This window comes from Giraffa tippelskirchi, chromosome 1, assembly GCF_054371585.1.
Source record: "Giraffa tippelskirchi isolate mGirTip1 chromosome 1, T2T-mGirTip1v1.2.pri, whole genome shotgun sequence".
Taxonomy (NCBI): Eukaryota; Metazoa; Chordata; class Mammalia; order Artiodactyla; family Giraffidae; genus Giraffa; species Giraffa tippelskirchi.
The window spans coordinates 76,263,903-76,290,322 of record NC_137275.1 but is presented as its reverse complement, the minus strand read 5'-3'; the positions used below and the strand labels follow the sequence as shown (position 1 = coordinate 76,290,322).

General features: G+C 35.5%; 1 protein-coding gene and 1 long non-coding RNA gene across 6 annotated transcripts in view; both read right to left on the bottom strand.

The window, feature by feature from the left end:
- Positions 1-26,420, bottom strand: part of CCSER1 (coiled-coil serine rich protein 1) — a 1,336,256-nt gene that overhangs the window by 1,243,221 nt on the left and 66,615 nt on the right. The gene's annotated exons all lie outside the window — the stretch shown is intronic.
- LOC145530083 (uncharacterized) lies at positions 19,163-22,774 on the bottom strand. The gene is made up of 2 exons (XR_014071459.1): positions 22,111-22,774; positions 19,163-21,301 (listed from the first exon to the last, which is right to left on the bottom strand). It is a non-coding gene; the product is annotated as an uncharacterized LOC145530083 (long non-coding RNA).

The window sequence follows — 26,420 nt, the reverse complement described above, 5'->3', positions numbered from 1 at the left end:
GCTCAAACACTTTATCTAAAAATTTGGGTATAAATACAGTGGCATATATAGATGGGCTCCTAACCCACTTCAGAGAGCTATGTCTGGTGTATATAAAAGGCACAGTGAAAAATAAGCACAGTCCTAAGCTCTCAGCTGCTGAAAACATGGATAATGCAACTAATCAGGACAGACAAGTACGAGTGGCTAAAACTAGGACACCTGTAGAGAACATGACATTCTTAACAGAATTATCAACTTTGTTGTAACATTAGCTATGTTAGCATCTAAATATGATGCAATGAATGCCAGCTATGACTTAACTGCCTTCCAGCTTTGAATGCACCCTTCAATAGATATATTCTTCATGATCATAGGTGGAATTCCGTTAAGCATTTCTTTTTTATAATGAGCGTGACGTTGAGCTTTTCAATAGAGAAAGTTGGAAGGACGCTACAGGAAAATAGGCACTCCCAAAGTTTCTGTTGTGGTGGATGAGGATCAGTGATTTGTATGTGGCTGTGAAGATATTCAGTGGACACAAGTGGACATTCAGCCACACAGAAGGCCCAGAACTCATGATTCTTCACCAATCTGACAGTGCCAGAATTGTTTGTATAGGCTGGCTGTTACCTGTCTGAACTCCTGATGGCCCCACTGCAGGTCCTCAGTTCCTCTCCAGTGAGGGCTCTCCCTACCAAGCAACCTGGAAGGGGCCCCTGCTCACTGACACACAATCTCTGGTTTAATTGCCAGTGCCACCCCTGCTCTCAGTGCTGCCACCTTACCCAGCAACTGGGGACCACCTCAAGATATATGACCAAATCCATGAACTTCTCTACTATACAATAGGATGAATTACACCTTTTCTCCAAAGATCTGAACCTCTTCCAAGTCTGTGCTTCCTTAGTACACTCTCCTGGCCCCAGGGTATTGTGTAAGTTTCCCCATATCTCATAGTTACACTGTTGTCACAGTTTAATAATTTTTTATATTAAGCTCTCTTGTTTAACTTCCTATGGGTTCCATCTCCTGTCTCTGACTGACTGATGGATCCACAATTCTACCAAAAACTGCTATCAAATCAATCTGTTATTCATATTTTGAAACAATTGTAAGCTAAAACTTACAGTAAATTAAAATATGAAATTGATCGATTTATCTAAAAAGTAGTTAGAAATTAATTGATTACACATGACAATACCAAGTAAATAAGTTATTTTGACTATCAGCATATTTGTGGCTTAAGTTTCAAATATATCGCAGCAACTTTTTTCATTAATATGTCCATCTCTACATGTCAAAGATTAATACATAAAGTGCAGGACACGCCTCAGTATCACTTAAATGATCGATATCCCTGGTTGTAGCCTTCAAAAAGATTATTTTTTTACAAAGATTAACTCCAATGGGTTGTAGGTGCATTGTTTCTTAATTAATGTTCAAAGTGAAACAATGACCAGAAACTTTTTATTAATCAGTGTTATGATTCTACAGGAGAATCCACCAACATGATAATTAAAATGAACTGTTTGCAAAAGACTTCATTCCTCATAGAATACTACTAGAGACAAAACAAAATACAAATGTTCTTTTCTAGTATTACAGGAACCATACTTTTCAAACAATATCTTTGATTATTTCAAGGAGGGGAGAAAGAGAGAGAAGGAGAGAAAGAGATGTTTGTATGGTGTGTGTGTGTGCATGTATGTGTGTAAATGATAGGTACTACCCTTGGAAGAAAAAGTCATATCTAACAGGACAGCTCTGCTTCCAGAACAGTGTCATCTAGAAATAGAAAATAATTTGAAGTAGAAACAAAAGCAGTAACCAAACCTGCACCTTAGACACAGTATTTCATGGAAAATGTTAGCTGCTGCATTATTTTACTTTTGGTAATGCTTGTTTTCCCCACATGACTTTTCAATACCATTTGTAGAATGCCAGATTGAGCTCTCTAATGCCCTCAAGCTTTACTTCATTAAGAACTTCCTGTAATCTAAAGGAAACATGTTGTGAAGAACCTTAATCAGCCATCCAACAGAAGCAATGATTAATAGCCCCCCAGACTATTTGACCACTGGCATGCAATTCCTGGAGCGTATAGTAGGATATCACCATACCCCTGCAGCCCCATTATCCCAGATAAACAATTGAAGTTATAGAAACTACAAGGGCTTCAAAGAAAGGTTTGACTTTTTGAGCTATAGTAATTTTTTTTTTTCACAAACAATGTATTTTGACAGCATTTTCTATTTCTTATCAGCACCCTTGTATAATATAGGCTCTCATTACCAGCACTTCATCTAGGAATATTCTGTTTCTGCTGTTGAAGGCTCTGATAAACATACAATCACTTTAACAAACACTCTAGGGAGCAGGACATACAATTTTGATTAAGCAAACTGTTGAATATTAACTAGCTGTGCTCACTGAGACAATAGCTGAGCATCTTGTCCTTGAAAAACATTACACCAAACCTATTCTCGGGGAAAAAATATTGGTGTTTGACAGCTGCCATAGCTCTGGTACCTAAAATACACCTTATTATTGCAGTAGTAGGCTTTCAATAAAACCACCATAATTAAGGTGCTGTCATTATTTTTGCAGAGAAGGCACTGGCAACCTATTCCAGTATTCTTGCCTGGAAAATCCCATGGCCGGAGGAGCCTGGTAGGCTGCAGTCCATGGGGTCGCGAAAAGCCGGATGCAACTGAGCGACTTCACTTTCGCTTTTCACTTTCATACACTGGAGAAGGAAATGGCAACCCACTCCAGTGCTCTTGCCTGGAGAATCCCAGGGACGGCAGAGCCTGGTGGGCTGTCGTCTATGGGGTCGCACAGAGTCAGACATGACTGAAGCGACTTAGCAGCAGCAGCAGCAGCATTATTTTCAATTTAAAAGTTCTCCTTTCACAGGTTAATAAATTCAGACATTAAAAAAAAAAGAATTTACCCTGTAGAGCATTTGTTAGTATTTCTATTTCCAGAGACTCCCTAAAACATTTATGGTTTTAAGTTATTGCTTTCCAAATCATTATTGTGATTTGTTTAAACTTTCTAAGAATTTATGAACTGAAGTAGCCTATGGCTATATATAGTAAAGATAAAAATGACTTTAATCTATCAAGTAGTAAGTACTTCTTTGAAAAAGCTATTGGGAAATATCCCCACCAGTCTGCTCCAAAATGAGCTCTGAATTCAACTACTCGCAAACTTCATCTGCCTAAATACGTGAGCATAAAAGAAGGAAAAAATCCTCTAGAAAAATATCAATCATTTCATATACATACTGTTAAAATGAAATCGAAACATTAAGTGCAAATAATAGAAAGGATATTACATAGTCATAAACACTGATATTTATAAAGGCATCTGTCAACCTACAAACTTTAAACGTCCTTCTTCTATATTTATAACTACATTAAAACATTGGCATTTTTATGGGAGAGGCATAAATTCCCACTAAAAACTAAAAAATAAGGAAGATCAGAAATACAAGGCAACAATATTTCACTTCTCTCTGCATTGCTTCCAGAATTTTATTTTATCCAGAGATAAATGTACTCTAGCATGTAGCTCAGATAATAATAAAACACATATCTATGTATATGATGTTTAAATATAGTAAGATTATTGGATTATTTTTCACATACTAAAATTTTTCTTTGACTCTAATTTTAAAATTAAAAAAAATCAATTAAGAATAAAAATGTAGATTATACACATAAAAACAGAATCCTAACATGTATATTCTAGGATAAGTTTAAATATAAATACATTCAAAAATTCACATATTTACACTTGTTAAATAAAGTTATATGCCTCATACAATTTACGGAAATCCACACATTTGACAAATCAAGAATTTCACCATGTCTGCAATGTATGCATTTCCCCATTTTCTTAATTAACAAAACACAAAGCAGGTAAAACAGGTGAGGGAGGTTAAGAGGTACAAACTTTTAGTTGCAAAATAAATGAGTCAAAAGCATGAGATGTACAATGTGGGGAATGTAGTTAATAATTATGCTACATATCTGTGTGATGCCAGATGATAACTAGACTTCTCATGGTGATCATTTTGAAATGTATAGAAATATTGAAGTACTATGTTGTATAAAAGGAATTAACATAATGCTGGAGGTCAATGATACTCTAAAAACAAACAAACACAAAAAAGGAAATGAGATTTGTGGTTATCAGAGGTGGGGGGATGGGGAATTGGATAAAGGCAGTCAAAAGGTATAAACTTCCAGTTATAAAATAAGTACAAGCAATGTAATGTACAACATGATAAATATAATAAACACTGCTATATGTTACATATGAAAGTTATTAAAAAGAGTAAATCTTGAGTTCTCATCACAAAGGAAAACAATTTTTTCTAATTAATTGTGTATTTATATGAGATGATGGATGTTCACTAAACTTATTGTGGTAATCATTTCATGATGCATATAAGTCAAATTATTATCCTATATACCTTAAAGTTAAACAAATTATTTTCCTATATATCTTAAAGTTATACAACACTATACATCAATTATATCTCAATAAAATTAGAAGAAAAAATAAAACTCTCAATTATCATTGCAGGTAGAATGGAAATATAAATTGCATTGTACTCAAAACAAACAAACAAAAAAAAAGAGACTGCTTTATTCTTAAGGGAGAAAGTAGTCATTAAGAAGAGATTCATGTTGAAATTAGACAGAAAACAACAAAATTCTGTAAAGCAATTATCCTTCAATTTAAAAATAAATATTTTTTTAAAAAAAGAGATTTCTGACCAGGATCTTAACACCTATTTTTTTTTCTTACTAGACTACTTGTAAGCAATAAAAGAAAACAAAAAGAAACATTTCAGGCATAGAACTAAGAGTTATTTTCCCCCATATGCTTTTCTCAATTAAAAAATTCAAACTGGTTTTTTGCTTTCAGTTAGGATGGTCAAGAATTCAGCAATGTTATTTCTTTTCCTTCAGTTAAAAATTCCATAATTTTTCTGTTTTTAATGGGTACATATCTTGTAAATTTTCATGCTATTTCCTTATGTTCCAGCTTTGAGACAACACTGCCCTCCTTGTGGGTCAGGGTTGAAAGCAAAAGTAAAAGAGAATCACCCTACCAACAAATCACCTTATCCCTGTAAGCCTTTTGATATGAGCTGTATGAATCATTGATAGGGCTTCAAAGAAAGATTTGACTTTCTGAGCCCTGGTAATTTTTTTTTTTTTTTTACAAATAATGTAAATCAAACTGAAACCACTATTGCTAGAGATCAAAGTTGATTATAGAAATTCTTTAATAATTAGCATTATTCAATTCTTGCACACCTAAGTACATATTCAATACTATAAAATTTAAGTGTTCTTTATAATAATTTTCAAACTGAAATATCTAATGTAGTGGGGCTTCCACATTAAGACTAAATTATGTTCATTTTAAGGTTCAAGTGTTTATGCTCAGTTTCCAGAGCTGGTGGGGCACTGCATGAGGGAAGAAAGAGCCTCTGAGGAAAAGAAATCTCTAAGGACGAAGAGAAAAGAGAATTGAAGTTCACATGTTTGGTTCAAGGCCAGTTTCCCAGATGTTGGAGAAGATAAAACATACCTCCCATCATCTTCTTTCCTAGGCTCCATGAACTTAAGCCTGAGTCCTAAGGCAAAGGAACTACAGGTAATGAGCAAGCAAAATCTAAAAGCAGCTGCTTGTCTCCAGAATCACCCTGGGACACCCAGAGCCCAGGGCATCAGCGGCACTGGCACTGGAAACAGCAGGGCTGGCAGTGTTGGCAGAAGCACTAATGACAGCAGCAGTGCAGTCAGTGATAACAGCACATTTGGCAACAACAAGAGTTCTTTAGCCCCCTGCACATCATCAGCTCCCTGCACCCTAGGCATCCACAGCCTGGGCCTCAATGGCAGCAGAGGAAGGACACAACAGCAGAGAGAGCAGCAGCAGGGGTGTCGTCAGTGTCTTCCACACTGACTAGTGGCACTTTTTACCCTCAGTAACTGACAGAACAGACAAGCAAGTAGGAGAATAGTAAAGTCTAGGTAACACAATGGTTATGACAGCACAGACCTTGTAGTCAGCCATAACTGGGTTAAAACCCAGTGCTTTTATGCACTACACTGACATTGGTCATATTAATTAATCTCTCCAGCCCTCAGATTTCTTGAGTGAAAAATGAAAATAACAATAGTCCCTATCTAATATGGTTGCTGTGATATTAATGAGATAATCTACTTAAGGAACTTAGCATACTACCTGGCAGATGACAAGAGTTCAACACAAATGGCTTTAAAAAACAGAACTCCATGTGCCATGAAAGCAATGTCTTATTACTAAATCTCACATGATATACCCAGGGATTCCAGAATTTATCTCAAAAGAACATGAGAGAGGTTGGAGTATGCATGAACTCAAAGGAATGTTTTAATTTGGCTGCTGCTTTTGCCCTAGTCTTATCACCTGTATAAACATAGACATTCTAGGAATCACAGGCTGGCCTGATAACAATATTTTCTGAATTTTTTAACTTCAAACCTTCAAAGTAAGCATTTGTTTTACATTAATTTGACATCAGCACAACGTTAAAAAAAAAACTAAAAAGTTCATTCCAATTCAAGATTATTAAATTAATTTCAGTACATTTTAATTTATTCTAGAATTTCACATATATCCAAGAGATGCATAGTTTAATAGTGTCTATATTTCAGAGCTGATTATCAGTATTTGTTATTTTGTTATGTGATAATTATATAATATCTAGATGTACTGATCAGATTAATAAAAAACATATTAATAGGAAAGTGAAATGGAAGATTATTTTCTAAATTATAATAAATAGCACTAGAATAGTTTTTCTATACTGCTTTCTTTAATCATCTTCAATGTTGGTGGTGTTTGTCCAGAAGACATGTGTGATGCAAGGGGCTTAATCCAAATAGACATCTATTACTAGACACTGATGCATTTCCATCTTTTTGTGCTGTTTAGTAGATTTAAATTACTCCAGATAGTTACAAATATTAGCAAATGAATTATTTTTTAAGACTAAACACACCTTTGCAATTCTGAAGAATGTATTTCCCAAAATAACAAAGTTTGTGATTTAGACAGATGCCTTCTCTACCCCAAAAAGTATCTTTTGCCTTACTTCTTAGAATTGTTGTAAAATGATTATTCAACACTACCTGTGCTGTGCTTAGTTGCTCAGTTGTGCCCAACTCTTTGCAACCCCATGGTCTGTAGTCTGCCAGGCTCTTCTGTCCATGGGATTCTCCAGGCAAGAATACTGGAGTGAGTTGCTGTGCCTCTTCCAGGGGATCTTCCCAAACCAGGGATCAAAACCAGGTCTCCTGCATTGCAGGCTGGATTCTTTACTGTCTGAGTCACCAACTCTACCTAAGAGCCATTAGATGGCACATCATAATATCACAGGGTTGCTGGTTGGAAGAGACACTAAAATTCTTCTAAACTGACCCACCTCTCAATTTAGTTTTGTCCGCTGCATCGGCCTCAGATCTTAACTGAAGCAGATGCTGTGCCAGAATTAAGAGTAAAGATGCTTATTGAAGAGTAACACCTATGAATGATAATAAGGAAGAAAACCAGATTGTGCATGGGAGCAGGATTATGCTCCTTCAGAGCACAAAGTAGAGCCTATACTTCTGAAAGGGAAGGGGGAAAGAAGAATCAAGGTGAACTATGTAAGAAGTGCAATGCAGATCTCAGGAAGTCTTGACCAACCTAATGGAGAACTAAAGAGCAAGGACAGGCTGTGGGAAAGGTCTGCACTGGCAGAAATGGCCAGGCTCTGTCAGTGGCTGGAAGATGACCTGAAAAGCACTGCCTTAGCTTGAACACTACACAGGACTCTAAGGTCCTGCAGCTACACCTGTCAACTAATTACACTTATCACAGCTGAAAAAGAAGTACTTTCTTGAAAGGAGGCCAAGTAGCATGATTACATGACTGCCACACACATGGAGGGTGGTAAGTCACAGCACCTTGACTCTCCAGCAACGGACAGTGTTTCATCTTCATTGGGCACCCCTGCCATTTTGAATAGTCTACTACATAGGACAATTCCATGTTGAATGTCAATGTGAGGAACGTTTCATCACATTGAAGTTAAATATAATTATTGATATGTGGCTTCTGATCATTTTCATCTTTCCCATTCCTTGAATTCTCAAAACCAACTACATTCCTCTTACCAAAGAAGCCTTTGGATAGTTGAAAATAATTTTCTTATCCTACTTGTATTTCATTTATCCAATTTTGACATTACAAATCCCTTAAATTTCTCTGAACTCCCTTTTCTAAAGGAACTAGAACCTTACCTTGACTGAGGTCTCATTATCTTGGGATGTGCATAAAGATGACAGAAAGTAATAGTCTTCAGTCTTGGACAAAATAAATTTGTATTCAGTGAGTATTTCTGGTACTACTTCTATTTAATGAAATATCCCAAAATTCAGTAGCATAAAAAAAAAAGCATTTATTTGCTTATGATTCTACAATCTGAGCTAAACTCAGCTGGCCATCTTTTTTGACTAGTCTCACTTAGGTAACTGATGGAGAAGCAGTCTTCTGGAGGTTCATGGGGCTGAAATCCAAGATGACCTCAATGATATGCTTGGTGCTTCAGCTGAGATGCCCCTAACAGCTACTGGCTAACCATACATCTAGCTCTCTCTCTCTCGCTCACTCTCTCTCTCCTGACAGGCTCTCTGGTGAGGTAGTCAGTCATATTTCACTGTGGCTCAGGGTTCCAAGAGGATGAATGGCAAAGCTGCCAGGCCTCTAGAATGTTAAGCCCATAACTGGCAGAGCCTTACTTAAACCCCAGTGTACTGGCCACAGCAGGTCAGAGAGCTATCTCCTGGACTAAAGATGGGGAGAAACAGATGCCACCACTTGGCAAGATGAGCAGCAAAGTGTTTATTCCCAACTTTACCCACCACTGAGGCAAAGCCATTATAAAGCCAGTACCTCTGAAGCAACAATCTTAAAGGAATGAGAAGAAACAGAAAGGAGGAAAAGAGAAATAGAGCAAAAAGAATCCATGGCCCAGAGAGAGCAATTAGGTTCCATACCAAAGATAAAGTGAGGGAAAAAGAAATTATTTTCCTATGGCAGCCTAATTCAGTAATAACCTCTCAGTGTAACTTTAGAGTTTTAATGAAATAAGACCAAGTACCAGTACCAGAATTATTGGCTATATGTTCTGGCCTAGTTCCACATCCTTTATAAACACTTCATTTTCTCAACTGTCAATTGAGAGCATCAATCTTTTGGGGTTCATATGAGAATTAAAAGAAGTAACGGACCTAGGGGAATTACTCTACTCAAGACTGCTATTTGTTGTTTAGTGTTTGGGGTTTTTTTGTTTTGCTTTGCTTTTAATTTATGTTAGTTTTCCATCTTGACTTCAAGAGAGGCAACTGAAGGCCACTCTGGACTCAGGAAAGGTGTTATTAGATGAGTAGGAGCAGGATGATATGAACCAAATTTGGCAGAGCATCTGGGGCTCATCTTATGAACTGGACGTTGTGTATAAGGGAGTTTGGAAAACTTGACACTGAACCATTGAGGACCTCGTGGGTAAACAAGTCAGAGACTAGAATAGTAAAAAATTAAACATAAATGATGATGAAACTATATAAAAGACTTCTTGCCACAAAGATAACTTTCATTGGTGCCAGATAACTTTCAGGTTAAGCCTATTTTCACTGAACAGTGCAGCACCCTGAACAATCCATTCCAACCAATGCTTTATAAAACATCTTTAAAATCACTTCAACCACATATGAATCTCCAGTTAGCTCAATAAAAATTTCAAAAATAAAACCACAGAGAGCACATTTTTTGTAAGAGTCCTTATATGAAACTATATAAGCATGAAAAATATTCATGTACATATAAAAGATACAAATATGAAACATAAAGAGATGCAAGGAAAATCACATTAAATCTTTTTAAAATGCTGTAGTGACAAAAAAGCACTTTGAAATTTAAATACCAATATAAAATAGCATGTGCAAGTTGTATGATCTGTTCTCCTGTTCTTAATTCCCATATTTTCATTTGGAAACAATATGCTAAGCCAAATTTTCAAAGTAATTCTTAAATCCATCCAAGTCCAAGCTTGTCTTTAAAAACAGAAGCAATGCTATTAAAAAACATCATCCTCTGAACTATGCACATAATTTCTACTACCAACAACAAGGAATGTTTAAATGTGGAGGCATGAATTATGAGGTGAGAGAGAAGTACAGAAAATTAATTACAAGAACACAAAAGACTGGAGTGGATCAAAGTATATTTTACATTCCAGTTCTTTTATATGTGCCTCTCTTTTAATTTTCTAACCAGAACCAAGACACCCTTTAGGAAAAGACAGTCCTAGGACGATCCCACTTAAATATGTCCCCGTCCAAACATGTTCATGTTTGCCTGACCCTGTGCCTTTAAACCAGGGTGCCTATTCATTCACATGACCACTGACTCTTAACATGACCACCAACTCTTAACAAAATGTAGCCTCACTCATCAACTCTCAATAATTATATCAAATCTATCACTAGGGTAACCATATGTCTCAGTTCACTTGAGATATTCCTAGTTTATACATGTTATTCCAGCACTATTATTAAAAATGCCCTTTTTCACTGTCAAAGTGTTCCAGTTTGGACACTATTTTTCACAGGCACCTTATTTATTATGGATATGGTTTATATCCTGCCTGAGACCCTGCTTTTTTAGCCTGACCTCTATTACCTAAGTTTGGTACTGGCCCATTTGGTGGGAAGGTCTCTCTAATAAGTAGAAGTCAGACTAGGATGATGACACAGTGGAACAGTTCACTTACTAAAATAAAATTATATATTTTTAAATATAATTTTATATTACTACATAGAATCATCACTTAGTCGTGTCTGACTCTTTGTAACCCCAGGCAGTGTAGCTTGCCAGGCTCCTCTGCCCATGGAATGCTCCTGGCAATAATACTGGAATGGGTAGCCATTCACTCCTCCAGGGGATCTTCCCGACCCAGGGATCAAACCCAGGTGTCCCGCATTGCAGGCAAATTCTCTAATATCTGAGCCACCAGGGAAGCCATATACTACTTAGAACCAGCATCTATCCCAGTCCTATGCCCATGACTTAAATAATAAAAGAAGGTGATAAATGTTCAAGGTTCTTCTTGGACTGAAAAGAGAATCTTTGGAGAGATTATTCATACAACTAGAGAGAGAGGTTTCCTTGATAGGAGAAGTCATTATTGAGACTTCATAGTCAATGCTTATAATGTGACTTGTAAATATTTAAGAATTACCAGAAACCTATTAAACACACACATTTCCTAAGTAGGTAAATGACATGAGTTACCTTTCTTTCCACAAAGATGTAACCAGTTTCTACCCTGACACAGAGAGTTATTGCAGAAAAGGGGAAAGCACACAAAAATACTGGCAAAATTGGAATTCTCTCAGTTAGAGGTTCCATGAAGCCATTCTCAATTTTCTCTGTTAATTCAGGTTATTCTCATAGATATCCCCACCCTAGAAATAATTCCCATGTATCCACTACTTTGTTAAACTAGCCTAAGTAATTCACTCTTTGATATTTTGCTGTACTTTTATTACTGTTATAAAGTGAAAACATATAAGTCATCCATAGGATATTACACAGAAAAAAAAAAAACAGGTTTTTGTATGGATTTGATTTTTCTAATATATAAGCTATGTTTTATTCAAATAACCATAGTAAAAAGTAACAGGGATCAGTGCTATTTAATACGTAATGTACACAAAACAAATAAAACAAAGACCTTTTTATCATTTCGCTCTAATTTCTGGTCCTCTACCAGCTCAGTTCAAACAGTATGGGCCTCTAAAATCACTTATACTTCTTCTGCCAAAGCCTACTTGCAGAAGGGGCAATCACCATTCACACCAGGCCATAACGTAGGAATTTATGAAGACTTAATAAATATCTCCACCAGGTTATTTCTGTATTTAATTAAAATATATGTGATAAAGATTAACCTTTGAGGTCTGATCAGTAGAATTTCAGGGATCAAAAAGAGACAGTAAAGGCATTTGGAGCACATCGGACCCCAACTTGTATTATAATATGACATCCAGCGCACTGCTTATATATGAAAACACCAGGTATAGGTCTTGGTATATGATAGGTACTATATAAACATGCTGAATTTTTAAAATATTGTAGTAGTATCACCTAATTACAGACAAGCTATCTAGTCCACCTAAATACAGACAAGCTATCTAGTCCACCTAAATACACTGTTAGCTCTGAATATATTTAAAAGTTATAAATTCTATACACGATAAGCATGAAGGAAACATGACTTCTGCATAGCATATGTAATTAAATTCTCCCTCCGTATTCCCAAGATAATCTCCTTTTGTACCTCTATTATACATGAAGTGGACTGGTGGTGCTCAGTCATGTCTGACTTTTTTGCAACCCCATGAACTGTGGCCCATTAGGCTCCTCTGTCAATGGGATTTCCCAAGCAAGAATACTTGAGTGGGTTGCCATTTCCTCCTGCAGGGGATCTTCCTGCAGGGATCAAACCCCCCTCTCCTGCACTGGCACACAGATTCTTTACCACTGAGCCACCTGGGAAGCCCTCTATTACACACAGACTTCACTAGAAGTCTATAATACTTTGAAAGTTCATGTATTCTATTTTCTAGTCCTCACCTAAGGTTTAAACTATTTAAGTGAAAACCTGATACCACAACTAGCTACCTTCAAAATAAAGTAAATAAAATGGCATAAAAATAAAAGTTTTATAAAAACCAATCCCGGTTATACAAGTTTAATTTAAAAACTATTGCTAATACTTTAAAAGGGCATATTATATCATAATCAATTTTATCAAATAACTAAATTAGCACAGATTTGTATAGGTATTGATTTTTCCATGAAAAGAGAAAGGAAAAAGAGAAAAATAAAAGTTAGGAGGATACTAAAATATTTGTTTCTACATCTGTGGTAAACAGCACATCTAAATTGCTTTCTGATCAGTTACACTTTTTTGAAACAATACATGTATCTCTAATGATCAGGACCAGCTCTAGCCGGTTCTCACTGATAGTCTTGGCAAACTGTCAGTTGCCTGGTAAATTAAAGTGATTCATCAATGTCGTTGCTGTCATAAATACACAAGATTGGCTAGCTAAGATGGATACAGAGTACAGAAAAGGTGCCAGCTGTGTTGGGTGCTCGATTTTTTTCTGACAGGACATACACTTCATATACGCTGAAGTCTATCAAACCTGATTCCTGTTTTGTTTGGTTGTCAGAAATCCTTTTTATTAAAATCTTTCAAAGATCAATAGCTAAAGTCACTGAAAAAGACACAGCACATTAAGTATAGTTATATATCTTTCAAAATCAAAAGAAAAATAAGAAAAAATGTAAACAGATATTCACGTGCAGTAGGAAAATGACACAGTTGACAAGGTCAAAAAATGGACTAGAAAGCCATGGGTAAACAACCATCAGAGAAGGTCAGTTTTTCATTATTAAATATATTTTTACGTAAGACCTGAATTGATGAAATCAAATGTTTTGAATTACCTAGAATTAGTAAGCAATCTCAAGACAAAGAAATAATAATAACATAGAAATATTTAATAACAGTTTCCTTATTTTCATCATTGTTATGCTGATTTCCTGTACATCCATTTGCTTATTCCTCAATTGTAGAAGCAATATGACAACTCAAATTTCCAACGTTTAACTCAGTAACCAGAAACTACTTATTTGAGCATGGGGTATTTCTAAAGTGGTATTTTCAGATACAAATGTGAGACTAAAGTCCCATCACAATCTTTGTCCCCGAGCGATTATGCTTCTCAATATCTAAAACTGAATAACATTTCATCTGCCATATTTAAGTAGCAGAATCTGAAAAATCTTGTATTTCCAATTAATAACAAAGCATAATTTTTACTGAAAATAAATTTAATTTCATGAGTATATTCAGGGCTCCAGTTCAGGAGAGTGACCTAGACTGAGCTATAGATTTGAAGGCATATACACATATATAATAATTGGAATGATGAGAATAAATGATATGGAAAGTGTGATTATCTCCAGATAGTTAAATATTTAAAGAATGAATATCTATTTATGAGAAATTTACAACTGGATGTCCAGTCTTAAAAAATAACTTGATAAAAACAGAATCAGTCAATCCCTTCCAAACTTATCCTTTCTGTAATTTCAGTCATAGTTTTAAGGTCCAAAACAGGAATTAACCATGACATTTTCCTCCTTCCCATCAGTCAAAGCATCTTATAGATTTTTCCTCCTGAATAGTTCATTTCTCCCCATCCTTAGTTCTCTATCTCTAATTCATGTTACTATCACTCTGGTCTACATTATTCCACAACGTTTTAGCTTACTTTGTTTATGGTCTTGCTGACACTCATTTTTTTGTATTAAAGCTAGTATTAGACTTCTAAAATGACAACTTCACTGTTTTTCCTAAACACTTCAAAACTTCTTTTCGCCATGGGCTAAATTTCAAACAGGGCATAACATGCCTTGATCACCACTTCATGCATGTGTGTGTGCTCAGTTGCTTCAGTCAGTCCAGTTCTTTGTAACCATATAGACTGAAGCCCACCAGGCTCCTCAGTCCATGGGATTCTCCAGGCAAGAATGCTGGAGTGGGTTGCCATGCCCTCCTCCAGGGCATTTTTCTGACGTAGGATCGAACCCATGTCTCCTGAGTCTCCTGCATTGCAGGCAGATTCTTTATCACTGAGCCACTGGGGAAGCCCACCAATCTCATGTCTTGCCAATAAAACCCCTCTTCCTCATCACTGCTGCTGTTGTTTAGTTGCTAAGTCATATCATACTCTCTTGCCACCCCCTGGACTGTAGCCCGTGAGTCTCCCTTCTCTGTGGGATTTCCGAGGCAAGAAACCTGGAGTGAGTTGTCTTTCCTTTTCTAGGGGATCGATCTTCCCAACCCAGGGATCCAAACCACATCTCCTACCTTGGCAGGCAGATTCTTTACCACTGGGCCACCAGGGAAGCCCGCCTCATCATTAACACTATACACAAAGACATTCACAGACATCTTGCATTCCAGGCAAAACACTAGATTTTAATTTAATAAAAAAGTCTAAGGCTTTATCATTCTTACTTTTATTTGCATATTATTTGCATAGATACTCTGATGACTGATAGCATCCTGTTTCTATTTTCTCTGTCAAATAGAGCACAGAGGATTGAAGAGTTTTAGACCACCCTAACCACCTTCCTAACCTAAATCCTATCTTTACATTTAGTTGTTAGGAAAATCTGATGCATGTTACTATATAAACACACTTACAAACTGTATATTTACTATCCAGTAGACAGAACATTGATTTTTTAAAAGTGAGCATGCAAAACTATTACTGCAATTTTTAAACTGACATCAACTGTTTTTTCTGAACTTTGGGAAAGTTAGTTTATTTTGAAATGTGTACATGATGGCTTACTTGGCCATCATCACAATTGCTAATATGCTAAAAGTAGAATGTGACTGGTTATACTTCTTATAAACAAGCAGGTCAAGAACATCCTTTTCCCAGTCAGTATGCTTAAGAAATATATATGCTGGTGAGAGGACTTTCACTTATTAAATGATCACCCAAGTGAAAAACAATTTGAAAATGCTTTTAAAAGAAAACATTTTCATAGCTAGCTTTGTAAAGAAGGGCTACGGTGTAATCTTGCATTGTTAATAGTAGTTCTTCACTAGTTGAGTATTACATTTAACCTGTTTCTCAGGAACACTGAAGATGCCTAGAAGAATTTTTGTATAACTTCTATCTAATCATTTTAAATAACCAATTTCTTTTCATAAAATTCTATTCATCCAGAAGAAATAATGTAAAAGAAAAACATAGCACTTGAAAACATTAATTCATGATACATTTCTTTAAAATTAATGAGCTTTTTAAACTAGAGCTCTTATTCATCTTTCTCACCTTAATAATAAATCTGTCAAAAAGAATTTACATAACTGTGCAATCAAACACAAATTGAAAAACCAAACAGAAATATTCTCTTAGAAGGAATAAAATTAGAAAAAATGCAAATCTTGGTAGAGTATACTTACTACAATATTAAAATTTTTCTGTAAAAAATAATGGAAGATTCTCAGTAAAAGGAGATTGCCTTTGCTTCTCTTTTCTTCATTTATAAAATAAGAAAAATGATCTAAAGGTTATCTCTAAAGTCTATTATCCCAAAAGTCTATGTGATAGTTAAACCATCAATGTGCTTCACCCAAGACTGAATTAGTAACAACTGAGATGGTGCCTTCACTACTTATCAAATCCACTGACTAGCCTGTATCTTTCAATAAAATGCTCTTCTTAGGAAATTAATCTGTTTTCCAGTGCACTGTAATGACCTAGCAACTACAAGATTAGATTTTGTTAAATGAGAAATCCACAATTCCACAATTCATTCATTTTTGTGAACAAATACTTACTGATCACTCTGCTGACTATCTTAGACTCATAGGCTTTAACCTCCAATCTATCCTTGAGTGCTGTCCAGGAATCTTATTAATCTGGTCCTCTCCAACTCACCTAAATAATCTATCCATACCTTTTCCTCTCTTCTTAAATCTCTAATATCTCTACGTCCTCACTCCGAGATTTATCCGTCACTAAAAATAGAAGTATTATGAAAAGAACTTCCCCAGACTTCCAGTCCCACACCTCCAACCCACTTGCCACTGTGCCCATGTAGTCTGTCTTCCTCCCCGTGACTAAGGATAAACACTTCATGTGCTTGTCCATGGGCAATTCTTCTACATTTGCAATGCATTCCACCCCTCTCAGCTACTCAGTGGCCTCACTCCTGGAAAAAATGTGCTCTGTCTTAACTCCATGGTTAAGTTTATCTCTTCTGGATTATTCCATCAGATTATTCTCTGTAAACATAATTTATTCAGTCTTATAAACAAACAAAAATCCCTTCATTTCTCCCTCCACATAGTCCTATTTCTCTTCTCTTTTATAGAAAAACTACTCAAGAGAGATGCCCGTGCTTGCTAACTCCAATTCTGCATCTCCTATTTTCTCTTAAACATATACAGATCAGGTTTTAAAATCCCACCATTTTAACTAAGTAAGTAGCTTTTATCAAAGTAATGAATAATCTCTCTAATGCTAAGATCTCCGATAAACTCAATTTTCATCTTATTTAAGACCTATCAGCAGGCATTTATCAGAAGGGACTAATTCCTTCCTGACTAATCCCTTTCTTTAGTTGGCTTCTGGTGCAACACAGTACCGTCCTGGTTCTTCCGCTCCCTCCCTGGCTTCTCCTTCCAGATGCACTTGCTAGCTCTTCCTCATCACTTCCACAGTCTCCACAAGCACACACTCTTCAGCCATCAGCTCTTGAACCTCTCCTCTTTCTTAAGTATACCTCTTCTCCCAGGTGATATAACCTAGTTTCACACTTTAAATGTCAGTTTTACACTATGTACTCCCAAATCTGTATTTCCAGCCTGAACCAAGCCTCAAATCCAAATTCACATATTCTATAGCCTATTTGATATTTCAACTTGAGATGTCTAACAGAGATCTCAATCTTAACATGTCTCAAAGTAAACACCTGGTCTTGCACAAATACTTGTTCATCTCACAAACCTCTTCATATCAGTAACTGGCAATTCCCTCTCTGTAGCCTAGCCTATAAAGCAGTAATCCACAAGTTCTCTTTCTCTCACACCTCACATTAATTCTCCATCAATTCAATATGACTTTACTGCCACCTTTACCACTCTCATCTAAGTTATCATCTGCATTCTCTTGACTGCCGCGATACCGAGGTACTTCCAACATCAAAGCCAGAGCACACCTGTTAAATATGGAGTCTATCTTCTCACTCCTTAAAAAAAAAAAGAAAAACCACACAATCTATCCTATATCACACAGAATAAAAGCCAAAGTCCTTCCACAGGTCTTCATAACCTAATTTCCCACACACATATATAGGGCCTCATTTCTCATGGGGCGTTCCTGCTACAGACACACCTTCCTCTTCACTCAACTCCAACAAGTCATTTACTCTGCTGCCAGGAGGACTTTGCACTCATGCTTTTTGCCTGAAATATTCTTCCTAAAAATTTGCCACTCAAAGATCTCTGCTCAAATGGTATCTTTTCAGAGAGACCTTCCATGAATATCTTATATGGAAATCCAACCACTATTCCTTTCCCCTCATCCTGCTTTACTTTTCTTCTTAGCACCTGTCACTATCACAGTGACACTATATATTAACTATATACTAACACTCTTTAGAAATTAAGAATTCAAAGCTCTCCAATACCATTAATTTGCAGTTCATTAGTTGGGAAACAACTAATATGATTAAATATTTAATACAGTTTATTCAAGTTTAAAATCATTTCCACTTTGTTTCTGTGTTCCTAGAAAAAAAAAGTTCTCCAAATGCATTTAACTATATGAGAAAGTCTCTATTCTTTTTCCATGAAACAGCATAAACAAAACAAATGTGATATAAAGAAAATAGAAAACCTAAAATGCCTTAAAATGAAATTATCAATGTTTAATATACAATAATAACAAAAATATTTCCAATCAAAAGTGCTGTATCAGACACTCAAATGATCAGTTTCCATAACATATTTAAGTACATATAACTAATCTGTATGTTGACATATCTGACAACCCAAACACAGCTGCTTTTTGAGTAGTCTTCAAAACTTGGGTGCCTTACAGTGACTATTTAGGAATGCAAAAATGACAATATCTTATGGCAATTTAAAAATCTCTAAATTATATATAAGATGCTTTGATTAAAATTTTATAGACAAACCAAAGAGTCTCTAAAAGAAGGTGCCCAATTTGACAATACATCTTGAAAATTTTCTGCTTAATGAAAGCAAGAAAGAGAACCCTAGTCAAATAGCCAAAGGGGTGGCATATGGTTGATGCCTGAATTTAAACTTGGCATTCCACCAAGATAAGGTAGGTAAATTACTGGAAAGAGTCTGTCTCATTAAAGAAGTATTCTGTGTTTCCTCACACATCTAAGATTATTTGGTATTTTTTTTCCTTTTTTTACTTTCCATTCTGCCTACTGACATGACCCAAAGACTCATGAACTCTTTCAGGAAAAGAAAAAGCAAAAACAAAACACAATGAACTCCATGATCATCTTATTTCTCTCAGGAGTTTATCGGTAAACTTAATGAAATATATTTGTGATTATATTATTATACCCAAATAATATTATTCAATAACTCTCAATCACTGATAGAATGAAATTCAAGTTTCTTAGGGTAACCTATTGTGTCAGATTACATTGTCCAAACATGGATGTAAAATACTCCCATCACATCTTGTGGTTTTGTCAGTCTCTTCATTTGAGGCAGAGTCAACTTGCCCTCTTCTTGAATCTGCAGTAGACTTAGTGACTTTCTTGTATCCACTAAAATACAAGAGTCTCCTATGGAGATGCCATGGTCAAACAGTAGCTCTTTCAGCAACAATTCCAAATCTCCATTCTTACTCACTTTGAATTTAAGTATACCAGTTATATAATCATTTCCCTTCCCTTGAATTGCTGGTAATGATATAGGCATGGTGCAGAACTAACTATGGCTTGGCTGCACAAAGAGGCATCAACAATAGAGACACTACTTTAAAAAGGTTAAAAATACAGAAGGGATTTGATAAACCCACACATTTCCAGGCTTTGAAAGCAGAATTGAAGATGTGGTGATCTTATAGTACATGGAGATTTCAAATGCTTTTATTCTGTCTAGGAAGAGCTTGAAAGAATTCTTCAAGTGTATTTTTATTCTAATGATGCACAGAAAAGCTACCAAATTACTAGCCATTTCTATATTGTTATGTAAAATAAAATGTCTATGAAACTGGAATTTTTTAACCCTTAGTGGACCACTTAAGGGAAATATAAGATTTTGAATATGTGAGAATATACACATAGACAATGTAAATTAAAAAAATACATCTTTCCCATAAGATAATATTATTGCCATAATGCTAATTAAGTCATATAAAAGCATGACTGTGAAAAATAGAATTATTTTGATAGCAATCAGACAGGATTAAAAGTTACAGTAAAATATTCAGTTCTAGAATGTATTCTTTAAATGATATGTTTATTTAGCCACTGAACTTATAAAAAGAAAATTTGGAAAAGAAAATTATGCCCCTGTTAATGCATGCATATATATTTCTTATTATTTAAGAAAATCATGAAAGAGTGTAGAAAGCTTATTTAAATATATCTTACATGAAACTAAATGGTTTATTTTCACAATGTCAGTGGGATTTGAATATCACTTCTCTGCTAAATTTAGATGGCATCTGAGTTCCACAAAAACTATTTTATAAATTTTACATCCTTTACCTTTCAACCATTCACTAAACTAATGTGAATAATGAATGTATTAAATAATAATTTAAAATAATCTACACTTATTAGAACTACTGCATAACTAAATCAAACAATCATGGAGAATTTTGTCATATATCTATCACTTAATTGTATTAGAAGTCATAGCAGAATACCTGAATTACACACAACAGTGAGCTAGAAGCAATTCAGATAAAAACAACTATTTAAACTCTGTAACTCAGTGTTAAGAAACAGTATATTGAATGCACAATTTTAAAGGATTCATTTTTCATTACATTTGTGTAAATTTTTCAAAGGTAAGTCTCGGCAACAATAAAGGATGCTTTAAAAAAAAAAAAAAAGGACTGAAGCACACACCACTTGTTTGCAGGTGCAAGTCAAAGAAGGAAAGAGGAAACTGCTGTTCAATTTCCTTCTTTTTAACAAAAGACCTTTCACCTACATAGCTGTTTCTTGGGCTATTGAAAACAGAGTGCAAACAGAGCATAGAAGGGCAAAGAAGGGATTCCCCTAGTTAGCAGCAAGCAGGAAATCTAATTTTTTACTATGTTAAGAATAGAGCATAGAGAAAGAGCAAGATACTGACAGAGAAAAGCAGCAATTTTAATACCACCCAAACTGATGTGGAAGAATGTCAGCAACAACAACAAAAGAAATAAAAATCACTATAAAATGAGATGATTTTACTCAATCTCTGGGGAGGAGAATTAAGTTAAACATGGTAGGCCTTCATTGATCACTGACAAATATTCATTCCTAAAGTGATTAAAATAGGACTTTGGGCTTCCCTGATGGCTCAGCGGTAAAGAATCCACTTGCCAATGCAGGAGACCTGGGTTCAATACCTGGGTTGGGAAGATGCCCTGGAGAAAGAAATGGCAACCCAGTCCAGTATTCTTGCTTAGAAAAGTCTATGGACAGAGGAGCCTGGTGGGCTACAGTCTATGGGTCACAAAAGAGTGTGACATGACTTAGCAACTAAACAACAACAAAACAATACCAAAATTTTTAAAACAACAATAATAGACAAACACAACAAGCTTAATTTATTCAGAGAAATTTAGTTTGGAAAGGAAATTCTAAAGGATTTAATCTGGCCCAAAGTAAAAGAAAACTGAAATTCAAAGTGTAATACCACACATATTGAAAATGTTTTACTGTATATTCTATTATTCTTAAATAAGACTAGAACTGTCTTAGGATCCCACTGATTAGATTCACATGAAAGCTAAGAATTATACTTTGAGCAAGGTTCTTAACTAATGGTTGGGCCAGGGGTAGGGGGATGTGCATCTACCCTGCAGGTAATCAGGACAAGTGCATTTCAAAGGGGAGCACAGTCAGACTTTCATTTCATGCAAAACAGTTTGATGTGGTTATGCTGCTGTCTCTCCTCCTTAACCTTGGAGCTGCATGTTGTGGGTTCTTCTCCTGCATCATCCGTCCAACTTCGCTAGTTAGTGATTTCAGAATGTTTAGAAACTCAGTCGTGTCGACTCTTTCTGGTCCCATGGATTGGAGCCCACAAAGCTCCTCTGTCCAGGGAATTCTCCAGGCAAGAATACTGGAATGGGTAGCCATTCCCTTCTCCAGGGGATCTCCAAACCAAGGAATTGAACTCAGGTCTCCTGCATTGCAGACAGATTCTTTACCATCTGAGTCATTTTGCTGCTCAATGCTAAATCTTGGTTTTGTTTGCCCAGATCATTATCTATGCCAGTACTTTAAAGGAGGGTAAATCTACTGCTTTGTGCTAGGTTTCACTCTGGGTGCCCCTCATTTGAGTTCCCATGACCAGAACACTTAGTATCTATTCCTTTCTGTATCCATATAGCTATCTGTTGCAGTGGATCATCCTTTACACAGTGAGAAGAAGTGATAAGGTATAGAAGACTATCCAAACGGTCACTGTAATGGGCACCATTTCTTTTCACAACTAGGCCTCTGGACATCTTCTGGAAGGACAAAAATAAGAAGACCTGAAACTGATAACAGGCAAGTGTTTTCATATACTGTCAATAGATGGCAAAACATACATAACAAAACAATACAGAAGAAAGAAACAAGTAATTTGCATTAAATATTTACTTGTTTGTAACAAAGTAATGTGGTGAACCATTTTATCCTCTGTCAGAACAAAAGAATATCTATCGAAAAAAAATTTTTTTCTGAAGACAAACTTCAGGCACTCCTTGGCAATGTTACGTAACTATAAATGCAAAAAATAAAATACTAGTGATGAAAAATTTAGAGTTCCCTGTACTTTTTTTTTGAAAATCTGCTAAAAATCGGTGGATAATCAAACACAGATTGCAAATATTCTTGGGTCTTTTAACTGCAGAATATTTAATGAGGTACAAACAAAGTACTGTGCCTATCATTTATCAATTTACATGAGTCATTAGAAATCACATAAGCAGCTGTGGTTCACAAGAAATACATTTCCATTGATGTGAAGATAGACAGTAATTTCAATGAACAAATGAATAAATGTCATATAACGAAATGTGACAGATTGCTGTGTAATCAGAGAGACATAATTAAAGCATTCCTAAATTCTGGAAGTAGTGCTAAAACACTCTTCATACACCTCTTACATCGACTTTCTAAAACAGAAAATATATTAGATCAGTGCTCCCAAGTTACATGCTTCACAGTAAGACTCCTTAGTTCAGCAACTTTGGGAAGACTGGATTATGTAAAATTAAAAAGGTCTCTTAACAAGACATTCACAAAAATTTAGTACCCCATGATTCACTGTGAATTACCAAGCATGGTCCTGTAATCACTGACATTTACTTAAGCCAGAAAACTCTATTTACATATAATATCTAGAAAGATTTTTAGCTGAATATCCCTTTAGAAAAGTTTTGTCCAGTATTTTTAAAACTATAGTAAAAATAATATATTGCCTATCATTAATATGACCTTAAGTGACCTTCCTTAGCAGTAACATGAAGTATATTATAAACAGGTAATTTGCTCAACAGCTGGAACTATTATGATCATTTTCAGTAAATTATGTTTTAAAACCTATTACAGCATTCCTTATAACAGATATTCGTTCCTTTCATCTACATACATTTTGAAAACCTGTCAGGACGCAGAACAAGTTTTACATGTTATATACATATCAACTTCTGTGAGCTTAACTGTCTTTGAACATCTGTAATGCTAAATTTATCCAGCAATTTCCAATAAAATAGCCACCAATCATACACACAGACACTTTAAATGCAGCTAGTTTAAACTGACATGTAATTACAAAACACAAAGATTTCAAAGATGTAGTTAAAAAATAAATATCTCATTAATTTTATACTAATTATATGTTGAAACAACAATACTTTAGACATATTAGGTTAAAAAAAATATTATTGATTTTACCTGTTTCTTTTTACTTTTTAAAATAGGGCTACTAGAAAAGTTAAACGTGTGATTTGCACTATACTTCTATACAACAACTCTGGAGTACACAACCCATTTTATTCAATTAAATAATATTCAGTGCTAATTATGTAATAACTTCTGCTAATTTATTGTCCTTATCGTTACATCATATTTCTTTGAAGCAGGTATCTACAATCTATATAGAACCTAGAAAAGCTTAATTTGAATACAAATAAATATGCTTTAATTTATTACATCAAATAGATATTGAACTATTTCTTCTAATTAGTAAATAGATTCTGAAATTAGAATTTATATTGTGTATATATGTTAATAATGGTAAGGGGATGTATAGCCAAAGCTGTACCTGCAACTCTCTTTAGCATAAGTACCTTGCACTCAATATGTCAATACTGAGACAGATCAAGGGATTTCTGTCAAATCTCCTTTGCAATATTCCCGGACAGGGTGTGAAGGGAGTTATGGAGTCTTATTTTGAAACTTTTGGGAGTACTTCTTTGGGAAGTAAATATATTTTACCGTAAATGTTAAATAAAAATTGCCGGGTTTTTTCGCCACAGACTGTGACATTCTTAAGGACAAAAAAAGCATTTCCTATTCATCTCTACAGTTATAGAAAGCACCACCATACATGATACATAGTAGCAACTGCATAAACAGTAAAATAATAATCAGCAAACAACAAAAGTTAACTTCATTTAATGATGATAGATTATTAATACACTTGTTACAGTATCCTGGTAATATATGACCATGTTAAAAACTTCCCAATTCAAATTACTTTTTATTAATATACTTACCATTACTTTCCTAAGCAGCTACCATAACTTTGTAGCAATAAACAGTGTAGGCTCTAGAATGGCTCTTATCATAAGAAAAGTGAGTTTCTCTGCTTTTCCTACGATTTTCAAGTTGCTGAAAGAATCATGATGTTTTAAAAAATGTCAAATAGGTAATGAGATATGTGAATATAGTTATTATTTTTGATTAAAGTATTAAAGGTTTCTTTAAAATCAGTGATATAATATTTATGAAAAATAATACAGTAAGCCATTATCCTCAATATATAATCCTCAATATAATTTAGGCAGCAGTGTCAGAAGGAATTAAATCTGGGACAGGAAGGTTTTCTTTGAGAAAATATTTTAGGTGTGAGATGGTCCTGGTGCATGGACTGTGGGAAGAAAATAATACAATACGCCATACGCCATCATGGCTTTACCCTTGGAGGGAACTAGAGCTAGGACTCAGGCTACCAGCAGTCAGAAAGGAAGTGTGTGCATGTGCACGTGTGTGTGTGTGCGCGCGCGCGTGTGTGTGTGTGTGTGTGTGTGTGTGTGAGTCTAGGTGGGAACAGAGGAGTAGAGTTAATAATGTAATGGAAAAAATACTGTGTTGGAGTCAAACATCATAAATTTGAAGCCTAACTCTTCCACTTGCTATGTAATATTGGTCTAATTACTTAAATGAATACAGGATTGTTTCTTCTGTGAGAAGCAAATACCAAGATTTGTAAGTATTAGAAATAATACAGGCAAAGAGACTGGCAAGTAGTTTTCAATATAAGGTAACTATTACTATTACTATAAACAAACGTGGGAAAAAAAAAACCAAATCAAGTGAAACCCAAGCTCACAACTTTCACAAGCACTAGGACTTGATGACTCCATAGTTCTGAGAAATTCTGCCTTGTTATAGCTCTTAGTTTCTTAAAAATAAAACTCAAGGGATTATATTCCAGTATATGATAAGAACTGTAGCAACATTATACGAGTGGTCTACTCTGCTGACTAATACACACAAAAACTCAGAAAGTATAGTGTTCAAAAACTATCATGGTTTTAAAAAACAACAAATGAACAATTAACTCTAACACTTTGTAAAAGTAAAACAACGTGGATATGGAAAGATATCAAGGGACTTTTTATTTATATAGGAGTGAAATGACAGTACACACTAGACAAAATGTAGTATATTATATCAATTCAATCTTCATGCTTGACAAACAATAAACACTAGTGGTTAAGATTCATGGAAACCAAAGCTTTGTCTATTATCAGTTAGTATGTTTAGAGAAGGCAGTGGCACCCCACTCCAGTACTCTTGCCTGGAAAATCCCATGGACAGAGGAGCCTGGTAGGCTGCAGTCCATGGGGTCGCTAAGAGTCGGACACGACTGAGCAACTTCACTTTCACTTTTCCCTTTCATGCACCGGAGAAGGAAATGGCAACCCACTCCAGTGTTCTTGCCTGGAGAATCCCAGGGACGGCGGAGCCTGGTGGGCTGCCGTCTATGGGGCCGCACAGAGTCGGACACGACTGAAGCGACTTAGCAGTATGTTTGAAATTACTTCACTGTTTATGAGAAAGGAATATACTGGCTGGGGCTTCCCTGGTAGCTCAGCTGGTAAAGAATCCGCCTGCAATGTGGGAGACCTGGGTTCAATTCCTGGTTGGGAAGATTCCCCTGCAGGAGGGCATAGCAATCCACTCCAGTATTCTTGTCTGGAAAATCCCCAAGGACAGAGGAGACTGGCAGG